Below are 25,022 nucleotides of genomic sequence, written 5' to 3' on the forward strand. Positions count from 1 at the left end.
CGGGGAGAAGGGAGAAGGGAGTGTGTTTCTCTCATACGCCGGGAAAAGAAAACTGAGTATGCGGGCGTGCCAGTGTACGGTAGTACACAAAGAAAAAGAGATACGGGAACATGTATTTCATTAATCTCATTGGAGAAATAAAATTAGAAATATCCCATAAAAAAAGGTGCGCTCCGTGGCCTACTAGCACGGCCAAGCTGGCTGTGGCGATTGTGTGATCTCCTGGTTCCCGAGGCCTCGGAAGGCTCCCGGTTAATTACTCCCGCGGGTTGCTTCACGGGATACCTCCGATTGAGCTATGTGGTCGTTTTCGTCGTCTTCGCTTCGCGTTCTCCATGCATGATGATGGTGATGTGTGTGTGTGGACGGTGACAGAGTCCGTGTCCTCGTCGGTACACGCGCCGCCGGTAGCATGGCCTTTGCGGTGGCCATGCTCGCCCTCGCCGTCGTGCCTCGTCGGTCTTGGCGAGGTTGGAGGAGTTGTTGTTGGGGTAGCATGGTTCGCTCTTGGCTCGGACTTCTCGACGACCAGTAGCTTCTCAGGGTGTGCAAGGGGCTACGCCTTGCGGGAGAATTGTCGGTGGAGACCAACATCGGTGTATGACCGTCGCGTCGCTGACATTAGCATGGCCTGTGTGGTTGACACCTCGTCCCGGCCGGACGCCGAGTCCACGGCAGTCGGTGTGGTTAAGGTGTCGTCTCACGAGATCGTAGAGGAGCAGTGTTGTTGTTAAAGTCGCGTCGCCTTGCCGCCGCGCCTTGTCCTCGGGCGGCGCCAACTTGCTCGGCTCCGGCCTCTGAATGAGCGTGGCGCGGGTAGCAGCAACACGGGGGTAGAAGGCCATCTTCCTTGTGCGGGATACGGGCGCCGTTGTAAGGTGTCATCTTCACGATGTGGCGTCACTTGCAGGGACTCTTGGTTGAGCGTGCGGCACGGCGAATGTACGACGCTGTGGCGAGCTCCACTTCTTCTTGAATGGTGTAAGACGCGCTGAAGCAGATGACCAGCAACGGTGAGCATGCCACCTCGCCATCAATTGGCTACGTGCATGGTCCATGCATGTGCAAAGGCCACTTACGTAGTGCACTGCCACACATTCAGACGTACTTAACGTTCAGCTTCATTCTTCTATAGCATTCGATGTAGACAAAATCCCCCGGCTGGAAATGGACGGCAGGTGCGGCGACGTCCCGAGTACCACGTCCATTTGCTTCATGCGGCGGTGAGCCCAACGGCCATCTTCACGCCCTGGACGCACACGAGTACGTATCAGGAACATGCCTTCTTGTTCTTGTGTAGACCCCTGCAAGATGTTTGGCTGGACTACCGTGACACCATCGCCAAGGCACCATCGAGTCCGGGCGAGATGAAGGATAGGCACTACCCCGGTGCCAAATGGGGTCTCGTTTCCCTTGAAGGAGACGCGAGCAGCACCGTCGCGCCATGTGAAGGAGTAGGTGACATCGAGATGGTCCACAGTTTCGCCCTTCATGGCGTCGGCTCGTCGAAGTGGGCGGAGGGTGTGACGGGTGATTTGAACAGCGGGCAGCATCGTGGCGAGCACCATGTCGTGGTCCTTGGCATGATGAAATGGAGGTGAGCCGTGTGATGTCGAGCTCTGCGTTGTCGACTTCTACGGCACCATCTTGATGAAGTGAACGAATGGCCCGACGGCAAACTCCAGATCACCGACTTCAGCGGCATCTCTCCGGCGTGACGAAGCGGACAACGGGCTCCATAGAGCGGTGAGGTTGACCTATGTGACATCGACCTCCAAGGCACCAGCTTGACGATATTGACGGCGTGCCCCGTGTCATCGTCTTCCGCGGCGCCGTGTGACGAAGTGGGCGCGCGGAGTGGGGGCGACCCCCGTGGCATCGACCTCCATGGCGCCGGCTTGGCGACATCAACGGTGGGCGGCATCATGGCGTGCTCCGTGTCGTTGTCCTTCTATGGCGCCGTCGTGTCGAAGTGGGCGTGAGTGGTAATGGTGACTTGTGTGCCGTTGGCCTCCATAGAGCTGGCTTGGTGAAGAATCTGGCGGGGAACACCACGGTTGGCTAACCGGCATCTTCGTCTAGTGGTGATGAGTAGGGTCGGCCTCCGCTTGTTTCGACCTCCAGGGCATCGACCTTGGTGGCGTCAGCGTTCATAGCGTGGGCTTGGTGAAGACGAGCTCCGAGGACGCGCCGTCTTCATTGAGCGGTGATGAGTGAGGTCGGCCTCCGCTTGTGTCGACCTCCAGGGCATCGATCTTGATGGCGTCAACGTCCATAGCGCGGGCTTGGTGCAGACGAGCTCCGGCGACACGTCATCCTCGTCGAGCGGTGATGAGTGGGGGTGGCCACCATGGCGTCGACCTCCGTGACACCGACCTCGGTGGCGTCAGCGTCCATAGCAAGGGCTTGGTGAAGATGAGCTCTGGCGACGTGTCATCCTCATCGAGCGGTGATGAGTGGGGGTGGCCACCGTGGCGTCGACCTCCGTGACACCGACCTCGGTGGTGTCAGCGTCCATAGCGAGGGCTTGGTGAAGATGAGCTCCGGCGATGCGTCGTCCTCATCGAGCGGTGATGAGTGGAGGTGTCCACCATGGCGTCGACCTCTGTGACACCGATCTTGGTGGCTTCAGCGTCCATAGCGCGGGCTTGGTGAAGACCATCTCCGGCAACATTGACTTGGTCGACCTCATCTTCCAGTCCGGCGGCTCCATGTCCGATGGCGGTCCGATCATGCGGACTTCGCGTTCGGCAACGCTCCCAGCTTGTGTGCGTGCATGCTATATGCGTGGAAGAAAGAGAGAAATGAGATTAGTTAGATGATCATCTTACGCTCCGGGAACACGAGTTTGGCCTCCATGGTGGTTCGACTCCTCGTCCTCGCCTTGCTCCCGGGATGCAGCCGCCTGAAATTCTGCCAGAGACTATTCACTCCGCCTCCAGCCGATGCGTGAGGATTCTACGTACGTGCTTCCCTTGGCCTGGCCGTGAGTCCCGATCGATGGGTGCGTGTGTTGTGGATGGATAGGTTGCTGCGTGATTTGATGAACGGATGTGTGCGTGAGATGACAAATGGATGCGTGCGTGCGTGCCTTGAGAATGGGTCTGTCCGTGAGTTGCCTCTCCGGACGTGCGTGAACCCCTGTCCGATCTATCTCCTTCTCGGGTGTTTGTTGCTTGGATTCCTCTTGATGCACAATCAAGGAACGAGCCACTGAAGAGAAGAGCACACACGCCGTACGTGCCCTTGCATGCATGTGCCATGCAATTCAAGATGAGCTAGCTTGACTTGACACGCAACGGCCTCGTCTATGTTGCCGTCGCCGTCGTCGAGCTCGGAGAGGTGTCTCTACCGCCGCCTCTCTGCCGCATTCTCTCGCCGGTCTTCTCGCGCGTGTACTTGCACCGCAGCGAACGAGCCGCCGGAGGTACGCACCGCCGCCATGGGCGCGTCTATCTCGGCTGGCTGCCATCTCCGTCTCGATCCTCTCGACGCTGCCGCGAGGACACATCTCCTCTCTTGGTCTTGTCTCCCATAGCACCTGCTAGATGAAAGAGATATAGTATAACAAATAAAATTAGCCAGCGGGGCTTGGTCTGCTCCCATTTCTTCATCTCATCGGGCTCGCCATGGTCAGGCCGCCGTCATGGCCGGCGTCTCTTCCTGCCCGGCGACGTGCCCTGCAGCATATCGCCGCCATGGGCGAGTCTCCCACGTGTTCTTGGGCCTCTTCTCTCGGCTGGGTGCCCCTTGGCGCACGCGCGGCCGCATGGGCGCGCCCTCCGATCTCCTCGACGCTGCCACCAGGTTCTCTTATGATGTTTGTGTGTGTAGGACTGCTCCTCCTTCTTCCGGTTGTTCTTCTTGTGTAGAACCTGATGGATGGAAGACATCGTAACAAATAGAATTAGTCAGCGGGGCTTGATCTGCTCCCGTTTCTTCATCTCCTCCGACGCCTGCATGCTTGCCGTGGGCAGACCGCCGCCGTCACCGGCGCCTCTTCCTCCTCGGCCATCACATCTGGTGTATGGTTTGCGATCACGCGGCCGCGCCGGCGCCTCCTGGAGCGTTCCTCCTGGTGCGAGGCCTCTCTGTGATGGCGGCGTCTACGGGTGCCTGTGTCTCCCCCCTCTTGGTCGTCGCTGGGTTTGTGTATTTATAGGCAGAGGAGATGGGGCGCTGGAACGCCGCGGTCGTTCGTCCATTCTCGATTTTCACGGAAGAGATATGGACTGCAACCAATCGATCTATCTTCCCTGCTTATCCTTTCATTATTTTTCTTGGCGCACACTTCTGCAAAAACAAAACGCCAGATACATAGCAAATATCTTCTCCCGTGTAGTGCTTGCCCCCCTTTTTTTTACATGCAGGTATTCGGAGATGTATAAATACGCGCCGGCCAGGGCGCCGGTATATGGGTACTCAAAGAGATACGTATATTGTATTTTTTTTTCGCGTGTGCAGCATAGACGTGGGTTTGGCCTTCCAAAATGTAAACATGCATGCGTGTAAGACTGTACCACCGAGTATCAGTGCAATTATAAATTGGGTCAGTACGTGAGCAAACTCAAAAAGCATGCATGCACGTACGACTGAATCAACGATTGCCTACTACGGGTGTGTACGTGTACACCTAAAATCAACCATAGATGTGTATAACTTGCACTTAAAAATAATAATTTAAATTTGAAATTATATTTTCTAAAAAAGGAACGCACAAAAATATGTCGAACAACTACGGGCCATATAAAGTTCTGGAGCGAGTGGGAAAGGTTGCATACAAACTGCAGTTGCCGTCAGAGAGCAAGATTCATCCGGTCGTTCATGTGTCGCAGTTGAAGAAAGCAGTGGGCGACAACAATTTGGTCGAAGCTGAACTTCCACCGGCTGCGGAAATCCTTCGCATGGAACAACTGCCGACATCCATTCTGGCTGAGAAGACGATCAAGACAGCGCGGGGCAACGAAATGCAGGTGCTGGTGCGTTGGGGTGAACTACCAAACTCCATGGCCACTTGGGAGGAAGGTGCGCAGTTCAGCGAACGTTTCCCATTTACACTGGCTTGGGGACAAAGCCATGTTCAAGAGGGGGAGAATGTTAGGGCCAGGCCACCCCAGCGGCTGACAGACGGGTCCCAGGAGCTAGCCAACTACATGGCCAAGCCAGACTGCCACGAGGAGGACAAGTCAGCAGGAGAATGACGCGACGCAAGCCGGCGATTGGTCCAGATCAGCCGGGGCAACAAGATGGCCTTTATATACTAGCGAGTGGCGTGTGTGTGGGGGTGATGCAATGTAATATGACCTGAACCGGAGCTGATCTCCTGGATTCTTCTACCTAATCAATCCCCTTTCTCCTTCCTCTACCTGCTCTCGTCCTCCTCCTTCCTTTCCCGATCTAGTCCCGTTACAGCCGTGTACACCTGATCATCAAATTCACTAGCAGAGGAATATTGTGGATGCATGTAAATGCTACTAAAACATGCTAAGTGTAACTTTTTAGTGGTTCATTAGCGCTGAAAATCTTCAACAGCGTGGTTGGCCACTTGGCCGGCCTAATAACGGCACCTGCCCCTTGTGGTCTGGCTGAAAGGAGAGCTGCCTCCACTGCCGATTCGCCCAAAGTGTATTATGGAATCGTGTGCGTGCATGGACACGGACAGCTGCTGACTTCCCTATCCCAGCAGACTTCTGAAGAGGGCTCCAAAAAAGCCTGAGCAAACCCTATTCATGGCGAGTTTGCAGCAACCAGAATGTGTTTGAATTGACCCAAAAAGATAGGAGATTCTGGAGGGCAGCTGGGCCTGGTGGTATCTCTTTTGAGGAAGTTTAAGATCTTCCTCAGTCCTCAGTCTTTTTCAGCTGTTGTTTTGTCAGCTAGATCTGCTCCGTACCTCGGCTCGCTCTGCTGGTTTTCTCCTTCTCTGCATAAAGATCAGCCAATGGCCTTTCGGAGATTATCATTGTCTATTAAACCAGTTGAATATTCAACTGAAATCAGAAACGCTCAGTTCTTCCAGTTTAATAACCATCTGTAACAATCACTCTCACTCAAAACTAAAAAATCTTGGGGAAGCATAAGAGACATAGGGATCAAATGTGTTCACTGTTCATCATTCCACCGTACAACGAACCAAAGGGAACAGATAGGATAGGAATAGCATAAATCAGTCCACCGTGTTACAAGCCATATGAACCAAATAAATCCAGTGGTCATCGTTCCACATTATTACTAGGGAACAAATAAATCCAGTGGTCATCCTTCCACAATATTACAAGCCATAGGAAGCAAATAATCCAGTGGTCACAATTCCACAGGATTACAATCCATAGGAAGCAAATAATCCAGTGGTCACAATTCCACAGTATTACAATCCATTGGAAGCAAATAATCCAGTGGTCACAATTCCAGAGTATTACAATCCTTTTGAAACAAATAAATGCAGCATCATCCACGATGCGTGATAGGTTGAGCACATGACGCCTAATGACAAGGCATGCATAGGGTTACTCAGTGAATTGGCAGCAATTAGAGTATTGTACTCCAGCTCTATCCGTACTGTACTCCCTGGTATTTTCATAGGTTGGCAAATGTATTACAGAACTTATTAAGTGACAATCTTGACTATTCTTAACTTTAAAGAATGAGGCATCAGGGTTTATAGATGTATATACCTTATTCTTAGCGATTGGGCTTAACCTTAATAATATCTTCACACCAACATGCTGAAGCTTTTGCCAGTTAGGACGACCTTCTAGTTTGCATGACTCCAACACATCATCGTCTCCCACCAATTCAAACTTCTTAAGAGAACGGGGATGTCCTGGAAGCGATTTAAGATACCAGCAATTAATAATCTCCAAGCTCTCCAGCCACCTGAGATCCTTCACATTGGCTGGCAAGTGTTCCAGTTGCAGTTCGCAATGGTGAGTTCATGAAGATTAATGAAAACTTCAAACAGTTCAGGAGCAGGTCCCAGTTGCTCGCTCGCAGGAGCTGAGCTCAAGTTTCTTTAGGTACTTTGGGGCGCCGTTCTGCTCACTCAGCATCCAAGTTGGGTACCACAGACTTTGGTAGTTCCAGATTTGCAGACTTTTAAGATGCCTCGGTGGGCAAAGAGCCTCAAGTACCTCTTCTTGAAGCTGTGGTGTGCAACTCGTATCATCCTCCCAGTACAATCCCAGTTCTGTCAGTCCTTTCTTGTCAGCTAGCTTTGCATCATACGCCTCCCTCTTGCATTTAACATTTTCAAGATCATGGATTCTCAGAAGGCCCCGAAGCTTGTTTAGGTCCGTCAGCTGGCTCAACTCATACCCACGCTGCTTCCTTACAATGAATTGTTCAAATGTTTGGAGTGACGTTAACCTGCTAATGTACGGAGCACTAATTGTTCCTCTGCCAGTGATATGCCGCACGTTGGTGAGGTTACCCATATTTGTATCAGGAGAAAATTTTACAGTGCCAAAACCAAATGTTAGCACCTGCAGATGGTAAAGTTTGGCTAGTGTTTTTGGTAAAAGCAGCTTTATCCAGGGTGTTACTAAACTAAGATAGCGTAGATGGACTAAATGACCAATAGTTTCTGGAATTTCTAAATCACCAGAAACCTTGTAGGCTTCTATGGCTAGTACCCGCAGTTTCTTCAGCTTCTTGAATACTTCGTCAAAGAATTTTATGTTAACTACATTAAACCCATCTGTATCATCAATAATGAGAGTGCATAGGTTTGCCAATTCAAAAATCTCCTCGCTAACCATTGCTGCATTTGCAACAAAAAGATGGCGAACATCACGAGGAACTTTTGTTCTCAAGCCATTCTCGATTCTGAAGCAATCACCCCCGGCCGCCTTCTCAGCCAAATCATGCATAAGATCATGGATGGAATAGACCAACTCCTCTTGTTGGTTGAGTGCGGCTGGTTGCACAAATGAGGTTGCCAGTAACTTGTGAAAGTAACCACGACCAACAGCTTCCATGTCTTCCTCTGCATTAGTAGTCTGTATGAACCCCTCTGCCACCCACAGTCTAACTAACTCAACTTGCTTCAGATGACGTCTTCTGGGGAAAATACTACAGTAAGCAAAGCATCGCCTAATTTGCTCATCAAGTTGCTTGTAACTCCACCATAGGGCCCCCGTCGTCTCATTCAGAAGGTCCCGATCTAGAACTTCTCTCCAAAATTGAACATCATTTTTTTCTTTCGCGTAGTTGTGCCCCCACTGTACTGGCTGCCAGAGGTGATCCTTTCAACTTCTGTGAAATTTCAGCACCAATACTTCTGAGTTCTGCTCGATCTGGACCCTCTGCATTTGGATCTTCAAGGGCATAATACATGAACAGATCCAAGAAGACTTTGGAATCCAATTCACGTATTGCAAAAACATCACGTGCCACATCAGGACCCAGATCTGAAAATGCAGCTTTATCACGACTTGTTGCTAGGATCCTGCTTCCTACCGCTCCATCCATCAATGGAGAAAGTAACCTCGGTAGCTGCTTCGTAACGGCATCCTTATTGCACCAGATATCATCTAGTACCAAGAGAAATTGTTTGCCTTTTATTTTCTCCCTCAATTTTCCTTCCAGGACATCAAGGCTACTAGGAACTGGTTCTTTGCTTTTATCCATGGATGAAGCTGCTTCAAGCATCTCCTTGAAAAATTCATGCAAGCTATAGTTCTGTGTAACCTGAATCCACATGATAAGGTTGAAATGCTTTGCACTTTTCTCATACTCGCAAACATGTTGTGCGAGGGTTGTCTTCCCAGATCCCGAAATGCCATGAACGCCAATTACTGAGAAACATTTTTTGTTACTTGAGCTTGGATTGACATCATGAAGCATTTCACTTATCCAATTACGATCCTCATCATCTCTGCCAGTTACCTTTACTGTTGGAACTGAAGTAGTGGGTGTATGTGTATCTTTGGCAGTATCAGTGTCACCCTTGCTTGACCGCTTTGTTAGTGCAATAATACCATGTGCTTTATCAATGAGTCTTTCTATCGTGTCCATATTGCCCTTCAAACGACGATTCAAATCTCCTGTGAGAGTAAAACCCGGTTCGACAAAAACATACTGCAAAAGAAACCAACATTTCAAATTCAAACGGCAAGTCCAAATGTCCAATACCAACATTTTTGGAACGTTGACAACCGTAAGTGAACGGCGGGACATTCATGCATGCCTAATACAAGTATTCATTCACGTGGCTTGGTTTGAGCTCGGTGTCGTGCACATGAAACTAAAAGGCTGTGTGCAGGTGGCAGTGACCTGAATAACAATGAGCGTCTCCCTGAGGACGAGGTAATCATTGCTTTCACTGTTAGTTTGTCCCTTGGTTATTCAATGTTCGGACAGTACTGATATGGTGGGTGGTATGCAGGACGCTTTAGCTCACGAGAAGGATATTAATCACTAAGAGGGGCAAAGCTCTAGACAATGTCAGTGCCCTGTCTCTAATTGAGTACTGTCTACTGTATTTCCCTTTTCGTTTGTTGTGATTAAGCTATTATACATGCTATTGAAAAATGACGTAGGTATGTTCTCTACAATATGAATGTGTCGTAAGATTGTTCGCTGATGTTGTTTGTTTTTGGCCTTTTGATGCCACATCAATTCAGTTGAATTCACAAAAAGTTCCTTACCAAACTGCCGTAGGCTGTGTTTTGGCAAGCAGTCAGAATTTATGTTAATGGCATCCTCTGTATACGGTTCTGTTCCATATGATAAACTAATATGGTATAACGTGTCTTATTTTATACCTTTTGAAATAGTTTGTGCCCACAAAGTTTAGTGATTTACACCAATTTCTAAACATTATTCAAGTAGCCTAGCAAAGGCAGAAATCAAAGATGAATTCTCCCATGGCTTTTTGTTTATCTTCTTGTGTTAGCCTAATTTGCTCTTTCATATTTGTATAGCATTTATGCTGGATTATACCTCCACAGCACTTGCTTCAGGAGCTCTCAAGTGTTGTAAAGTTGAGTTGTGCTTGCCTGCTCAATATATGTGCAGCGTTTGATCACTAGTACAAAAAACGGGCATCAGCACCGTAAAGGCGCCACCTCCTCCTCGATCAAACTTTGTCGCCCAGCTGGCGGAAGTTGGGCTGATATTTGCCGATGACCACCTCAAGGAGGATCCACCCAATGGCGGAGCTTCTTGGGGGCCAACCTGGGCCATCCCCCCCCCCCCCCCCCATAATTTCATCTCAAGCTCCGCCACTGGACCCACCCACACCGAAAAGGCACACACCCTATTATTTACGGTCTGCTGGGTGGGCGCCTAGCTCCCAAAGTTATTCCCACCTCTACTGTCAACCATGATTCCATATAGGGCGAAGTTAGGGGGGGAGGGGGGTCACGGGCTCCCTCGCCAGCTGCGATCCTAGTGGCCGGCTCCGAAGAGCGCCCCACAGCAGTGACCACAACCGCACCAAAGAAGCGACGTGTGACTCAGTGAAGCCCCAATTCTTGACTGAAAGGGACACCAAAGGCCTCTGCCCTCCCTCTCTATCTATCCAAGAGATGGAAGGGCAGAGCTTTTTTTTGGTTTTTTCATCTTTTCTGTAGGGCAACGTAGCATTAACTGAGGTTAATTTGTAAATCAGAAGCTATCTTTTGATCAGAACCAAATGATCTAAATGGAATATATGCAATAGATCTAAATCCATAAGTTATTTTGCTTGAAATGGTTATTCTGTTAAGTCTGATCCTTTGTATTGTACTAAAAAGTATTGGAGGAGGTTTTTGCGGGGTAAGGCCAACTCCAACCATAGATGCAATTTGTCCGGTTTTGTCCGTTTGGAGCCGCGCGGGCAAAAAACACCACCCAAGCATAGACCCATCCTAGTTTTCTTTTCTGTTTTGTGTTCGTTCAGACCCATCTTCAGACTAAATTTACTCACGATTAGGGTCCGAAGCGGACACAAGCCAGACATTTTGTAGCACTCCTCATCCATCTTTGTCCACTGCTTGCCCGGCCTAGCCAACCTGCCATCGACCCACCACCCCTCTCCTCCTTTCCTCTTTTTCTCCCCCACACACGCAGGCAGAGCACAAAGCATGCCGCCTCCCGCACAATGCTCCCTTCGGCTGGCCTCGCCTCGCCGGCGTCGAAGCCTCCGCCTCCTCCGCTGCCGTTTCCGGTGGACATCCAGGCGGTGTCCGCGACGTTCCCCGACCTCCTGCGGTTGCCGTAGCAGGGGCCGATGCAGCGCGGTCCAACAACCAGCCGACGTGCTCACGGGTAAATCTGGACGTCGACCTCGAGCTTTCTGGCTCGGCTCGCGCTCGCCCAGGCTCGGCCCGAGTTTGATTCGGCCCGAGAAATAAAAAGGCCGAGCCGAGCTGCGTTATTGGGCTTGTTTTGGCCTTGGGCCGAGCCCAGCTCGGCTCGAGCTAGCCCGTGAGCTCGTCCAATTCTGCAGCCCAGAATGGCCCAGCCCATAGTCACACTTGACCTAGCGCCCCACCTCATCCCGAGCAACACTCATCCTCATTTCCTTCCGGGCTAGGTTAGCTAGCCGCCGCCGCCGCCGCAGCAATTCCTCGGCGTCCTTGCTGGCTCGCCGCACATACGCTAGCCGATGACACACACGCCGCTTGTCCAGATCGCCCAAGGAGCCATGGAGAAGAAGAAAGAGAGGTCATTGACCTCCACTCTTGGGAAGGAGCCAGCGATAGGAAAGAAGAAAAATGGCATGAGCAAGACCTCTATGGACGCCGGCATCCAGCCTTCAGTTCGCTCCAAATGTCAGTGTGCTTGCTGTCCAAACTTTGGTGTATTTGCTGTCAAAGTTTCAGACATTCAGTGTTGATGATGTCCAAATTTCAGTGAATTTGTGGTACCCTTTTTTTTGGTTTACTTGCTGTCAAAATTTCAGTGTTGATGATGTTGAAATTTCAGTGCGCCAAATCAAGTCATTTGCTGCTGTTTTTCCATGTCTTGGTGAAAAAAGTTGCTAGTTAACACATATAAGTAGTAATCTGCACGCTGATGTGCAGTGCACAGTGCATGCACACGAGCTTCCGAGCTGCACCGAGCCAGCACAAAGCTCGGGTCGAGCCTGGGAATGAGGCTCGCCTGAGCAGTTAGCTCGGGCTGGCTCGGCTCGTGCTGGGCGAGCTAATGGCTGGCTCGGCCCGAGCTCGGCTCGGCTCGGCTTGCGTCCAGGTATACTCACGGGGGAGCTCGGCACAGTCCAAGCACTGCGAGCAATTGGTGGCGCAGACGCCCATGGACACGCGTGTGCACGCCGACTTCGAGGGCTCGCACTGCCACTTCAACTACTCCTCCGTCAGCGCGCTCAACCTCTCTGGCGCTAGTGTTGACAAGCAGCACACAGTCACTGAGGTTGAGGTCGAGCATCCCGGCGAGAGCGTCGAGGTCGCTCTGCATCTGCCAGCAACATGGGGCTCCTCCCATGGCATGCGCAGAGCAGCGGCGGTGGAGGCTAGCGCGTAGGAGGGCAAGCGCGCGTGGCCGCCCTCTTCATGCTTTCTTCCTGCACGTTCACGGCGGAGTGAGGCGACGCCGGTCCTCCACACCGACGGCCACCAGGAGCTCTCTCCGGTCCGATTCGTGGAGAAGCTCCCCTGCCTGTGCTCGTCGTTGACCCCGGCGGCGGCCGTCTGGGCTGTGTTCGGCGAAATGCCAAAGCCGGACACCATTTAAGAATTAATTATTGTTTTAGAAAAGGATTGTTTATATTCCACCTTTGAATTACGTTTGGCAAATTCTTTTTTATATAAAAAATAATATCCACACATGCTACTAAGATGATCCGTTCTACCAAGATACAATGGGGGAAACAACACAATTTGACTACGATAAATGATGAGAATTAAATATGTATCTTATATACTTCAAGCATATTCACTTCAAATTTACATGTTTGCTTATTAAACATGGTATATCGATATACATCGTACGTTGGTTATTTCAACACTTATGTGCAAGGCACACATCAGTTGGGGTACGAAAAAGGCTAGATTTCTATCGATCGCGTTTCTTCTGGCAGAGCGACGAATTAAAAAGAAAATACAAACTTGCTAAGTGGGATATCATTTGTAGGCCGAAAGACCAAGGGGGTCTAGGCATTGAAAATTTAGAGGTGAAGAACAGATGTCTTCTCAGCAAGTGGCTGTATAAGTTATCTATAGAGACGGATGCCACTTGGGCACATATTGTTCGTAATAAGTACCTCCTGTCCAAAACTTTGTCTCATGTGACGGTAAGACTGACTGATTCGTCGTTTTGGAAGGGACTCATGCGAGTAAAAGTAGCCTTTTTCAATAGGATAAAATTTATAGTTGGCAATGATACTTCCACAAGATTCTGGGAGGATACATGACTAGGGGAAACACCCCTAGCAATCCAATATCCTTCTCTTTATAGTATTGTTCGGTGAAGAGACGCTTACGTTGCAACAGGTACTACAGTCAAATCCTCTTAATGTTCAATTCAGGAGGACGCTAGTGGGACATCGTTGGGAAGCTTGGCTCCATCTTGTGAGACGATTGATGGAGGTCCAACTCTCTCAACAGCCAGATCAGTTATGTTGGAAACTAGCTAAGAATGGGGAGTTTTCGGTTAAATCCATGTATTTGGATATTATCAACACTAGCGTTATTCCTAGTTCGAAACATGTTTGGAAAGTCAAAGTGCCTTTAAAAATCAAAGTGTTTATGTGGTTTGTCCACAAACAGGTCATCTTAACTAAAGACAATTTAGCAAAACGCAATTGGTTGGGTTCTAAAAGATGTAGTTTTTGTGATAGTGATGAGTCAATCAGACACCTCTTTCTCGATTGCCCTTTGGCAAAGATTTTATGGAGGTCGGTCCACATAGCCTTTAATATATCTCCTCTGAATTCCATCAACACATTATTTGGGACGTGGTTAGATGGAATTGACGTAGTAACAGCGAGACATATCCGTGTAGGAGTATGTGCTTTACTATGGGCAATTTGGAACTGCAGAAACGATTTGGTTTTTAACGGAACAACAAATATTCATTTCTTGCAGGTTATCTTCAGGACCACTGCACTCATCCGTATGTGGTCGCTACTCACTCCGACGGAGGCCAGGGAGCATTTGGTTACTGGATCTATCCGATGGGAGACGGTAACTCGGACTATATTCAACCGGTTTGGATGGCGGTCATGTAATAGGATAGGTGTTTAGTTTCCTATCTGTTTTATTTGCCTGCCGGTTGTGGCTGTCCAGTTTGTTGCTTTCGTGCTCTGTGTTGAGCACAGCCTTTCTTTGTTTGAGACTACGAGACATTTGTTGGATCTTTTGGTTATTAATAATATGGCCGCATGCATCTTTCTGATGCAGAGGCCGGGGCAAACCCCCTTTTCGAAGAAAAAATGTGCAAGGCACACATAACTTACTAGTGCTTTTAAGTAGGGAAATATTGAGCAGTAAACTTTCTATTATACGGCAAGGCAAAAATTAATATGTTTACCACGAAATTGTACAAGCACATAAAGAACTTAGACATTTATATGTATATTCATGTTAAGAATTATTATTTTGGAAAAGGAAAACAATTATTCCACCTTTGAATTACTTTTGACAAATTCCTTCATTGTATAAAAAAAAACCTATCCACACATGCCACTAAGATGATCGGTTCTACAAAAATTAAAGGGGGGAAACAACACAATGATTAGGATAAAAGTATTATGTAGTGATGAGTATGTATGCATTTATATAGCTAAAAGCTGAGGGAAGCAAGAAAGGACCTTGTTTGAGGTGCTAGCTTCAGCATCCGAAGCAGTTCTCGCCCTTTTCTTCCCTCTCTTGTGTTGGAGACTTTTCAGTTTGTCCAGCTTCTTTTGGTGACGAATGTACTCCAGATCATCGAGGATATATTCCATGTCATGGAAAGCGGATTTGAGCCCCCTCACCATCTCCTCAAAGAATTTCCTATGATGAATGTCCTCCACTGCTTCTAGGGTAAGCGCCAATCGAGGGAGAACGTCCATTAATAGACATTGAAGCGTCTCTTCTTTGTCGAATTTGCAGTAGGACAAGGCTTTGTTTAGAAGCTTGGAGATGATAGGCGACATGATCCATCCTGCAACAGATACGCCCCATGCAACACCTTCCACCACCATCGAGGCTTTTCAGAGGTAGGAGGAAAGATATGGGAGATTTAGGCCATGTTGTTCAGAAACCAACCCACGAGCTGCTGTGCAGAGTTGGCTAATATTGGGAGATAGTTATCATCACAGCCTCACAGGTACAATGATTAGCTTAAACCATAGCCTAATAAATGTGGGAACTCACCAACCCCGCAGAACGAAGTCAGTCAAATTAAGCAAAGGAAACAACTTGACATATATAAAAAGAGCCAATGGAGAGATGTTTGGACTAACACACTTGTTTGTTTTCAGAACAGTCGAACAGGTGGTCAGCATGCGTAGTAAATTATGGGGCAACAGACAGTATGCATCTAGGCGGCACAGTTGGCTTACATTTTGTCCGTAGCAGGAAATTTCCACTCAGGCTGCTTTTTTTTTGACAAAGGGTGATATTTATTGGCTCAAAATGAAGCATCAAGGGGATACAAACACAATGAGTACACACCCGGCCTCTGCACAACTAAGATGCACACAGCCAACATCAACGCACACACCCAAAAAATACGCCGGCAAATAGCAAAGTCATGTAAGACCGAAGCTATACGCCGGCAAATACGCCGGCAAATAACACAGCCAACATCAACGCACTTGTTTTCCGGTTTGTGAATTATTTTCTATATTTATGAAAATTTATCAAATTCACAAACTTATTCTATTTTCAGTTTTTCTTCCAAATTCATTTTTTTTCAATTGTTCAATTTTTTAGATTAATATTTTTTTAACTTAACCGATCAACCTAGCAAACCGGAAAACCGTGCAAGTGAGAGCAGGTGCGTGAGCGTCAATTTGGTTAGCTAGCACAATAAGCACTGATTAGGTTACGCCTTGCGGGGGACCTCAAGGGTTATTTTTTATGGCATGGGAGTGCGTCAAGTGATGCATCCAGCCATCGCATATGTTGCATGTTTGGGTGCTCCCTTTGGACTTTCTTTTTTATTATGTTTTTTGGGGGTTTAGTTAGGTTTTTTCTGGGTTTTTTCTTTTTGCTTTTCAGTCGTCGCCTAGTTTTCTAGGTTTTGGAGAAAAAAATATTGTGCTTCGAGGAGAAGCTTAAATTTTCTACAAGAAACATAACTGTGCTTCTCAGGAAAACAAAATGTGCTACTATGAGAAGCACAAATTTGCTTTCGCGAGAAGAACAGCCTTGTTTCTCACGAAAAATGTGCTTTTACAAATTTGCTTCAGTCTGTGAAAAAAAAGCATAGCCTGTGCTTCAAAAAAAGTGAAAATTCGCAAGCATGCTTCCGGGCTTAGGTTTTTTTTTCTTCCGTTTTTCTTTGGTGTTTTGTTTCGTTTTTTGCGAATGTTTTTTTGTTTTCATCATTTTATTGTTTTCTCAATTTTTTTGTACTTGTTTTTATTCCTTTTTCGGGTTTTTCATGAAAAAGGATAATTGAAACGCCGTAACATGGGATCTAGTTTCAAATGTATTGAAACAAGAAATCCAACAGTGAAAATTGTTCAGTATTTGGACGCACAATTCAAGAAATAAAATGTTAAAAAAATGAATGTATGAAAAAAAAGAACTCCTATGTTGTGACAAGTGGCGCGCATGCAGTGCGTCATTTTTCAAACCAAAAAGGTGCGAACAAACCTATGGTTGGATGATTAGGAGGACAGTGGTATCTCCAGCCCACCAAGGTTCAAGTCCTTGACTTGACACTGGTGCACATATTTTCCTGAATTTGTTTGGCCTTCCGGTGATGTGCATTCAGTGAGAGAAGATGTTCCCGTCAACTACGAAGGTATCCGTGGCAACTTCGCCAATCTCAAGATGATGTGTCGGCTTAGTCTGTCGGATGTGCTCATAGTGATAGAGTTGCGTCTGTACGTTCATAGGGGTGAGTGTATGTGCGTATGTATGAGCGTCTGTGTCTTTACTATGTTAAAAAAAGTTGGATGGGTGACCTTTGTAAGGGTACCCTTTTTAACTAGTGATTTCGGTGCAGAAGAAACAAAAGGAGTATTATTGTTTATTGGGTTTTAGTTGACTACTCTACCTATTCAAAGTTGTAGGCCTAGCAATGCCACACTTTGCCATACAATATTGTCAAGCTTACTTAAGGTTAGTTCTTTAAAATGAGAGCCGCAAGTTGGCAAGCCTAAGAAAACCTTACCACACTTTTTGAGTCTATATGATATGGAACCCCTAGTGTGGCCGAACACCCACCTAAGTTAGTCAGACTTGCCTAACCTTAGATATGGCAACCTTAGTCTCAAACCAAATAGCCATGTTGTCTCCTCCATGACTACCGGCTTGCCGCCTCTTCCTTCCTCCGCGGCGCGTTGATTCTTCATCCCAACCGACGTTGTCCGGAGGCGACAGAGGGGGACGCGTGCAAGCGATTGGAAAGGAGATGGAGGCTAGTCACAGAGTAAGAGGGAAGACGCGGTGGTGGCCACCCTGGCCGTGGTAAAAGAGGTTACCGTATGACGGCAACTGAGATACTTTCTCTGTAATTTAGTATATGTTTATTTCACTCCCACACATAGCTAGCTGCCACCTAATAACTTGAATAGTACTACATGCCAAGAACAATTAGTTGAGTGTAGCAGATTTCGGCGTTGGGTTGAGCTAATCTACTACTACCTTCCTTCATAAATATAATATGTTTTAGCATTTTTCTGATTCGCACATATCTAGACCCATTTTAATGTGTATGTTTAGTTATGACCCACTTCAATCCATATATAAAATTATCTAAAACATCTTATACTCCCTCTGTTCCGTTTTATAAGCCGTTTTAGAGAATTCAGTACAAAATTTCGCAGTTCAAACAATTTCCGCACTTTCCAAAAGTACCCCTGGTCGGAGAGGGCTCTCCCGCGCATGTTCCCCACTCTCTCGCGCACGTTCACTTTCCCCGCCCTCCTTTTTTTGCAGAACTTCTGCTGGTGAGCTGGATCTGGGGGCGGCGCCCGACGAGCCAGCGACCCAAAACGAGGACAAACTGGGCCAAGCTACGCCGGTGATCTGCTGGAGACCTGAAGCTTGATCTGCTGCTGCCAATCTGTGCGCGGGCGAGCAGCTGCGATCTACTGGAGGCCCGCCATGCCTCTCTAACCCGGCCGCGACCGATTCCAATTTCAGTTAGTATCGCTTGCCTATGTATTTTGGATAGGGGATAAACATGTCATTTTGCTGGTTTTTGGAGGTTGTCGGAAAAAGCCAAATCGACTTATATTAGTGAGTACTACGAGGTACGTACAAAGTACCCACACAATAAACAGAAACAGCTCCCCGTAACCTGCTGCTAGCAGCTTAGCTAGCCTCCATTTGACTTTGCCCATTGAGGATGATTACGCCATGTCTGGGACATACATTAGCGAAGATAGCATTCAGTCTTGTTCAAGTTTCTGCAGAAATGACGGACAGTTGCTGCGTGTTCGTTGGTTAAGTCAAGTAACTTTGTTAACTTGATGACCAAACTCGTCTATGCAGCCGACCTCATCAGCTCTTGTCACACTCGAAAACGACCAACCATGGTTTTCAAATTTGACTTGAAGGCCTTTGATTCTGTTGCCTGGCCCGCCCTAGACAAAATCTTGACTGTTCGCGGCTTCTCCCAAACTTTTCGTAGCTAGATCCAAAATATATATCCTCCACACGGACAAAACTGCCATCCTCCTAAATGGCATACCAGGCCACTGGATACAATGCAAGAATAGCCTGCGACAGGGCGACCCGGCCTCCCCCTACCTCTTCCTCATCGTCGCTGATCTGCTTCTACAGCTCATCCTTCAAAACTCCGAGCCTGCTCTTCACCTCCCCATCTTTTCCCACCTTTTTTTCTTTCGAAAAGGGGGGTCTCCCCGGCCTCTGCATCAGAACGATGCATACGGCCAACTTATTAAGCAAATAACAAAAGGTGCCAACAAGGTTCCACAGTGTACAGCTAGAAAAAGAAAAGGAAAAATACAGCTCACACAGAGCGTTGGACGGCTAGATACACAAACTAGATACACAAACTAGCCCGAAATAGAAGCCACAACCGGCTGGCTATCAATAGATAGGGAAACTAATTGCCTATCCTATTACATGACCGCCATCCAAACCGGTTGAAGATATCCCGAGCTACCATCTCCCAACGGATAGAACCAGTAACCAAATTCTCCCTGGCCTCCATCGGAGTGAGTAGCGACCACGAACGGATTAAAGCCGTAGCGCGGAAAATAACCTGCAAAAAATGAATCCGTGATATTCTGTTAAAAACCAAATCATTTCTGCAATTCCAGATAGTCCATAACAAAGCGCAAACTCCAACCCAAATATGCCTTGCTAAATCAGGCTTAACCCCATGAAGCCATGTCCGAAATAAAGCATTGACCGAAGTCGGTGGAGTGATATTAAAAGCAATATGGACCGTCCGCCAAAGAACTTTGGCCAACGCGCAATCAAAGAATAAATGCTTAATCGTCTCATCCCGATCACAGAAACTACACCTAGTAGGTCCTGTCCAATTGCGTTTAATCAAGTTGTCCTTTGTTAAAATTACTTGTTTATGGACGAACCACATAAACACTTTAATTTTTAAAGGCACTTTGACAGCCCAAACATACTTGGATGTTGGAATAACAGTCGAATTAATAACATCAATATACATAGATTTAACTGTAAATATTCCAGAACTAATCAACTTCCAACGCAATATATCGGGTTGGTGAGAAAGTTGAACCTCCATCAGTCTCCTAACTAGATGGAGCCATTCCTCCCAACGATTGCCCGCTAGCGACCGTCGAAACTGAATATTAAGGGGGATTGATTGGAATACCGTTGCAACGAACACATCACGTCGTTGATCAATCCGATATAACGACGGATATTGAATGGCTAAAGGTGATTCACCAAGCCAAGTATCCTCCCAGAAACGTGTACTCGTCCCATCTCCAATAACAAATCTTGTCCTATTGAACAAAGATTTCTTGACTTTCATTAGTCCTTTCCAGAAAGGCGAATCAGTCGGCCTGACTGCGACCTGGGACAATGTTTTAGTTTGGAGGTACTTGTTGCGGAGGATCTGCGCCCACATGGCCTCAGTCCCGGAAGACAGCTTCCACAACCACTTACTAAGAAGACATCTGTTTTTAACTTCAAGATTTTCAATACCAAGACCCCCTTGGTTTTTCGGTCTACAGATGATGTCCCATTTAGCAAGCCGATATTTTCTCTTAAGCTCATCACTCTGCCAAAAGAAGCGCGACCGATAGAAATCCAGTCGTTTCCTAACACCAACTGGGACCTCAAAAAAAGATAAGAGAAACATAGGCATGCTCGTGAGCACCGAATTAATCAATATCAAACGGCCTCCGTATGACATGAGCTTACCCTTCCAACAGCTCAGTTTTTTCTCAAATCGATCCTCGATGCACTTCCATTCTCTGTTTGTTAGCCTACGATGGTGAATCGGAATTCCAAGGTAGGAGAAGGGTAAACTCCCCAACTCGCACCCAAACAATTGCCTATAAGACTCCTGGTCGTCTTTGACTCTACCAAAGCAGAACAGTTCGCTCTTATGGAAGTTGATCTTTAACCCGGTCAATTGTTCAAACAGGCATAACACCAGCTTCATATTTCTCGCCTTGGCCAAATCATGCTCCATAAAAATGATTGTATCATCGGCGTACTGAAGGATGGAAACACCTCCCTCAACAAGATGAGGTACCAACCCACCCACTTGACCATTCTCCTTAGCCCTTCCTATCAAGATTGCTAACATATCCACCACAATGTTAAACATGATAGGGGACATCGGATCTCCTTGTCTTAGGCCTTTATGTGCCTGGAAATAATGACCTATGTTGTCATTCACTTTAATTCCCACACTCCCTTTTTGCGTAAATGATTCGACCTGTCGGCTCCAGGCTTCATCAAAACCTTTCATACGCAATGTCTGTTGGAGGAATGGCCACTTAACCTTATCGTACGCTTTTTCGAAATCCACCTTAAAAATTACACCATCTAATTTTTTAGAATGGATTTCATGGAGCGTTTCATGAAGGACAACCACCCCTTCAAGGATGTTCCTGTCCGGCATGAAAGCAGTTTGGGATTGCTGCACCACAGACTGCGCAATCTGTGTGAGCCTATTAGTCCCGACCTTGGTGAAGATTTTAAAACTAACATTGAGGAGGCAGATCGGCCTAAACTGCTCAATCCTCACAGCATCCGTTTTCTTCGGGAACAAAGTGATAGTTCCAAAATTCAAGTGAAATAATTGAAGCTGTCCAGCGAATAAATCATGAAACAAAGGTAGTAAATCCCCCTTGATAATGTGCCAACACCTTTTATAGAATTCAGCCGGGAACCCATCCGGACCGGGAGCCTTATTATTTTTCATTTGTGCAATAGCATCGAACACCTCCTTTTCTGAGAACGGGGCAACCAGGAAATCATTATCAGCAGCTGTCAATTGAGGCACGTCCTCAACTCTGGACTCATCGAGGGACACACAATTGTCCTTCGGTGGTCCAAATAACTGTCTATAATATTCGGTAATATAGGTTTTGAGATTATCCTGACCTAAAATAGTGCCCTCATCCTGCTCAAGCTGAAAGATCCGCTTTTTTCTGTGCTTACCAGTAGCAATGAGGTGAAAAAATTGAGTATCCGCGTCCCCTTGGACCACTTTGTGGACCTTGGCACGCAAAGCCCACTTCAATTCTTCTTCGCGGAGAAGTTCTTTCAGCCTCTTCTCCGCCTCATTCTTAACTTGGAGCTCAGCGGGCAGCAACACCGCTGATTCGGCTTTTACGTCCAAGGTCTGTATAAGAGAGAGGAGCCTATCCTTCTCAATCTTATATACTCCACTGAGGTGCTTAGCCCACCCTCGTAAGAAACTTCTCAATTGCCTAATTTTATTCTGCCAGCGCTCGACTGCCGTCCTTCCTCCAACATCCTTGGCCCACTCCCTGGCTATGATGTCTAAGAACCCCTCGCGTTCGAACCAGGCCATCTCAAAAGAAAAGGTGTTTTTGTTTCCCACATAGTTCGGCTCCCCTGAGTCAACGAACAAAGGTGTGTGATCGGAGATTCCCCGCGTGAGAGCTTGTACCGTAACAAGAGGGAACTTCTGTTCCCACTCCACACTGGCGAGAACCCGATCAAGCTTTTCATATGTCGGGTTTGGCATAGCATTAGCCCAGGTAAACTTTCTACCAGAAAGCTCTATCTCCCTTAGATCTAAGCTTTCAATAATAGTATTAAACATGAATGACCACCGGCCGTCAAAATTGTCATTATTTTTCTCCTCTCTCCTTCTAATGATATTGAAATCACCTCTGACCAAAATTGGGAGCTGTTCGGACCCACAAATCCGAACAAGATCCGCCAGAAACTCCGGTTTAAGTTCGGGTTGAGCGGCCCCATAGACCGCTACCAAAGCCCAGTTGAACCCATCAACTTTAGACCTAACTCGAAACTTTACCGCGAAGTCACCCATTACTACACTCCGGACTTCAAGGGAATCGCATCTCACACCCAGTAAGATACCTCCCGATCTACCTCGTGGCGGGAGGCAATGCCAATCGAAATCAAGACCACCCACTAGAGAGGAAAGAAATTGCGGCGCAAAATTGTCTCGACCGGTTTCTGATATTGCAATAGAAATCATCAAGAATGCTTCCATGCCATAGAAATCATCATGTTGCAATCCGTAAAGAAACAAATCCAAAAAAATATCATAATTAATTGGTGGATTTAGTTGTGAGAAAAAATTGTACTTCCCAAAATTATTGAGCAATTTTAAGAAAGAAATCGCAATTACTAGGAAGGATCGCAATTTCTGGGGAATAGCGATTAGGAAGCAGCAAACTTAACGGAAGCAGTTATAGAAGGAAGCAATTGACGAAGGAAACAAACCTACCAGGCGTGGGGTTTTTATACCAGATCGGATGACCAATATTCTTCTGATCCTACGGCTTTCAACTAGTCTGATAGATGCAAAGGATCAGTAGTCTGATCCCTAGCGGCTCCCTTTAACATTTTGAGTTTGCAAAAGAAAAAAAAAACATTTTGAAGCTCACAAGTACACATGGAGATTGTATGGTCGCTTGCCTCAAGGCATGTGCCCAAGCTATACCCACCTTCGCAAACACTGTAGCACCGTGACTTTCCTTCACAATTTTGGAGGATTCGGTTCCGTGCCCAAGCTATACCCACATTCGCAATGTCTTGTTTTGATACGAGAAAGCCAAAAGTTGATGCTTTGGCCTGCTCTATTGGAAAGCTCTGTAACCTCTTATTGTGCAATAGTGGCCAGAATATGAGCATGAGAATGACCAGCTGTTGGGCTCATTATCTAATCCTTTTGAACATATGGAGCGACTTGAGCTGGGAAGTCGAAAGTGCTGCAGAGTTCCGAAATGGATGGGCGGTCTCACACTGCAGGTTGATAAGATGTCAAGTGAGGAGTTTCATCTTTTTGGAGATCTTCCCTCCCTCGTTGAGCTCGATTTCAGAGCTGGTATAGTCCCTTATGAAAGAGCTATATTGGGCGTGGAACTATTCCTGCTTCATGAATTCCTTTATTTTTCGTACTTTGAAAGACACTGCGGCATATCTGGGGTTTGAGGTAGCGGCTATGCCGAACTTATGAATAATCCTTATTAATGTTAACCATTGGGGCGGCACTGTACCAGGCATGAATCATCTGTTACACCTTGAGATCGTCGATGTGTATGGGCCATCGGTCATGCCTTGCCCGCATTCGAAGGCCTTGTTGGTGCACCCAAACCGCCCTACCGTTAATGACGGGCATCATGTGAAAGCAGCTAGAATGTCTCCACTATACTAGAGCAATAGCAGTTGTCTGGAGTTTCTTTCTTCCAAGTGCTTGAGAGGTTGTATCGAAGAAAATAAAGGGGAAGCTGAGTCGCTCGCAAGGTGCAGATACGACAGGTAGTGTTGTCCCCGGAGGTGAAATTCCGTAAAAGTTGATCGAGTCCTAACTAATTAAGGTGCTATATAGCTGTGTTTGCCAAGAATGTTTTTACTTTCACTTCTGCTTCGATACAACCCCTAAACACATCAACGAACGAGATATCTCCATACTCCTTCATAATAAAGGGTAAGATGGTCCTTTCTAAAATATATAATCGGCGCCAAGCGTCGCATTTACGTATCGGCCCAGCTGGCCCATTAGGTGCGCCTTGTTGATGCAAAATTAAACATCAAAAATACATGTGCATTGGAATCAAACCACATACCTCACGCTTGTTAAAGGAAGTCCAAAGCCAATGGAGCCAAAGAGTGCAAGTGACTAAACAGCTGCGTGACTTTATCTTTACTCCTAATGGAGCAGTTGGTAGTCTCGCTTCCAAGTTTTTTTTCGTCCCACCTTTCATGGTTTTTTTTTGGTACCTCGTCCCACCTCACACTGAGGCGCCACGAACCGAAAAAACCGCGTACTGAAGGCCCCACCCACCCTCACGCATTCCAGGGCCTAACCTCCGAGCGCACCCAAGACAATTCAGCAAAAAAAAACCTACGAAGATTAACCAGCGAAAAAAACCTAATGGAGGAGTTGGTAGTCCGGTACGGTTTATTTTCAACACTTTCCTAATGACAAAAGATCACGGATCTAATTTTCAACCTTAGCCAAATCAACGAATCTCTCTCATTAATGCAATTTGCTTTAGGAAACCAATAATAAATTCTTTCCTACCTTAGCGAAATCAACGGATCTCTCCCATTAATGCAATTTGCTTTAGCAAACAAATAATAGATTCTTTCCTACCTTAGCCAAATCAACAAATCTCTCTCATTAATGCAATTTTCTTTAGGAAACAAATAATAGATTCTTTCCTACCTTAGCCAAATCAACGGATCTCTCCCATTAATGCAATTTGCTTTAGCAAACAAATAATA

The 25,022-nt window shown here is 47.0% G+C and overlaps 1 pseudogene; it reads right to left on the reverse strand.

The window, feature by feature from the left end:
• Positions 1 to 6,962: 6,962 nt before the first annotated feature.
• LOC125518102 lies at positions 6,963 to 9,356 on the reverse strand (annotated as a pseudogene).
• Between the last annotated feature and the right edge of the window lie 15,666 nt (positions 9,357 to 25,022).

The sequence above is a fragment of the Triticum urartu genome, chromosome 7, assembly GCF_003073215.2.
Source record: "Triticum urartu cultivar G1812 chromosome 7, Tu2.1, whole genome shotgun sequence".
NCBI classification, from domain to species: domain Eukaryota; kingdom Viridiplantae; phylum Streptophyta; class Magnoliopsida; order Poales; family Poaceae; genus Triticum; species Triticum urartu.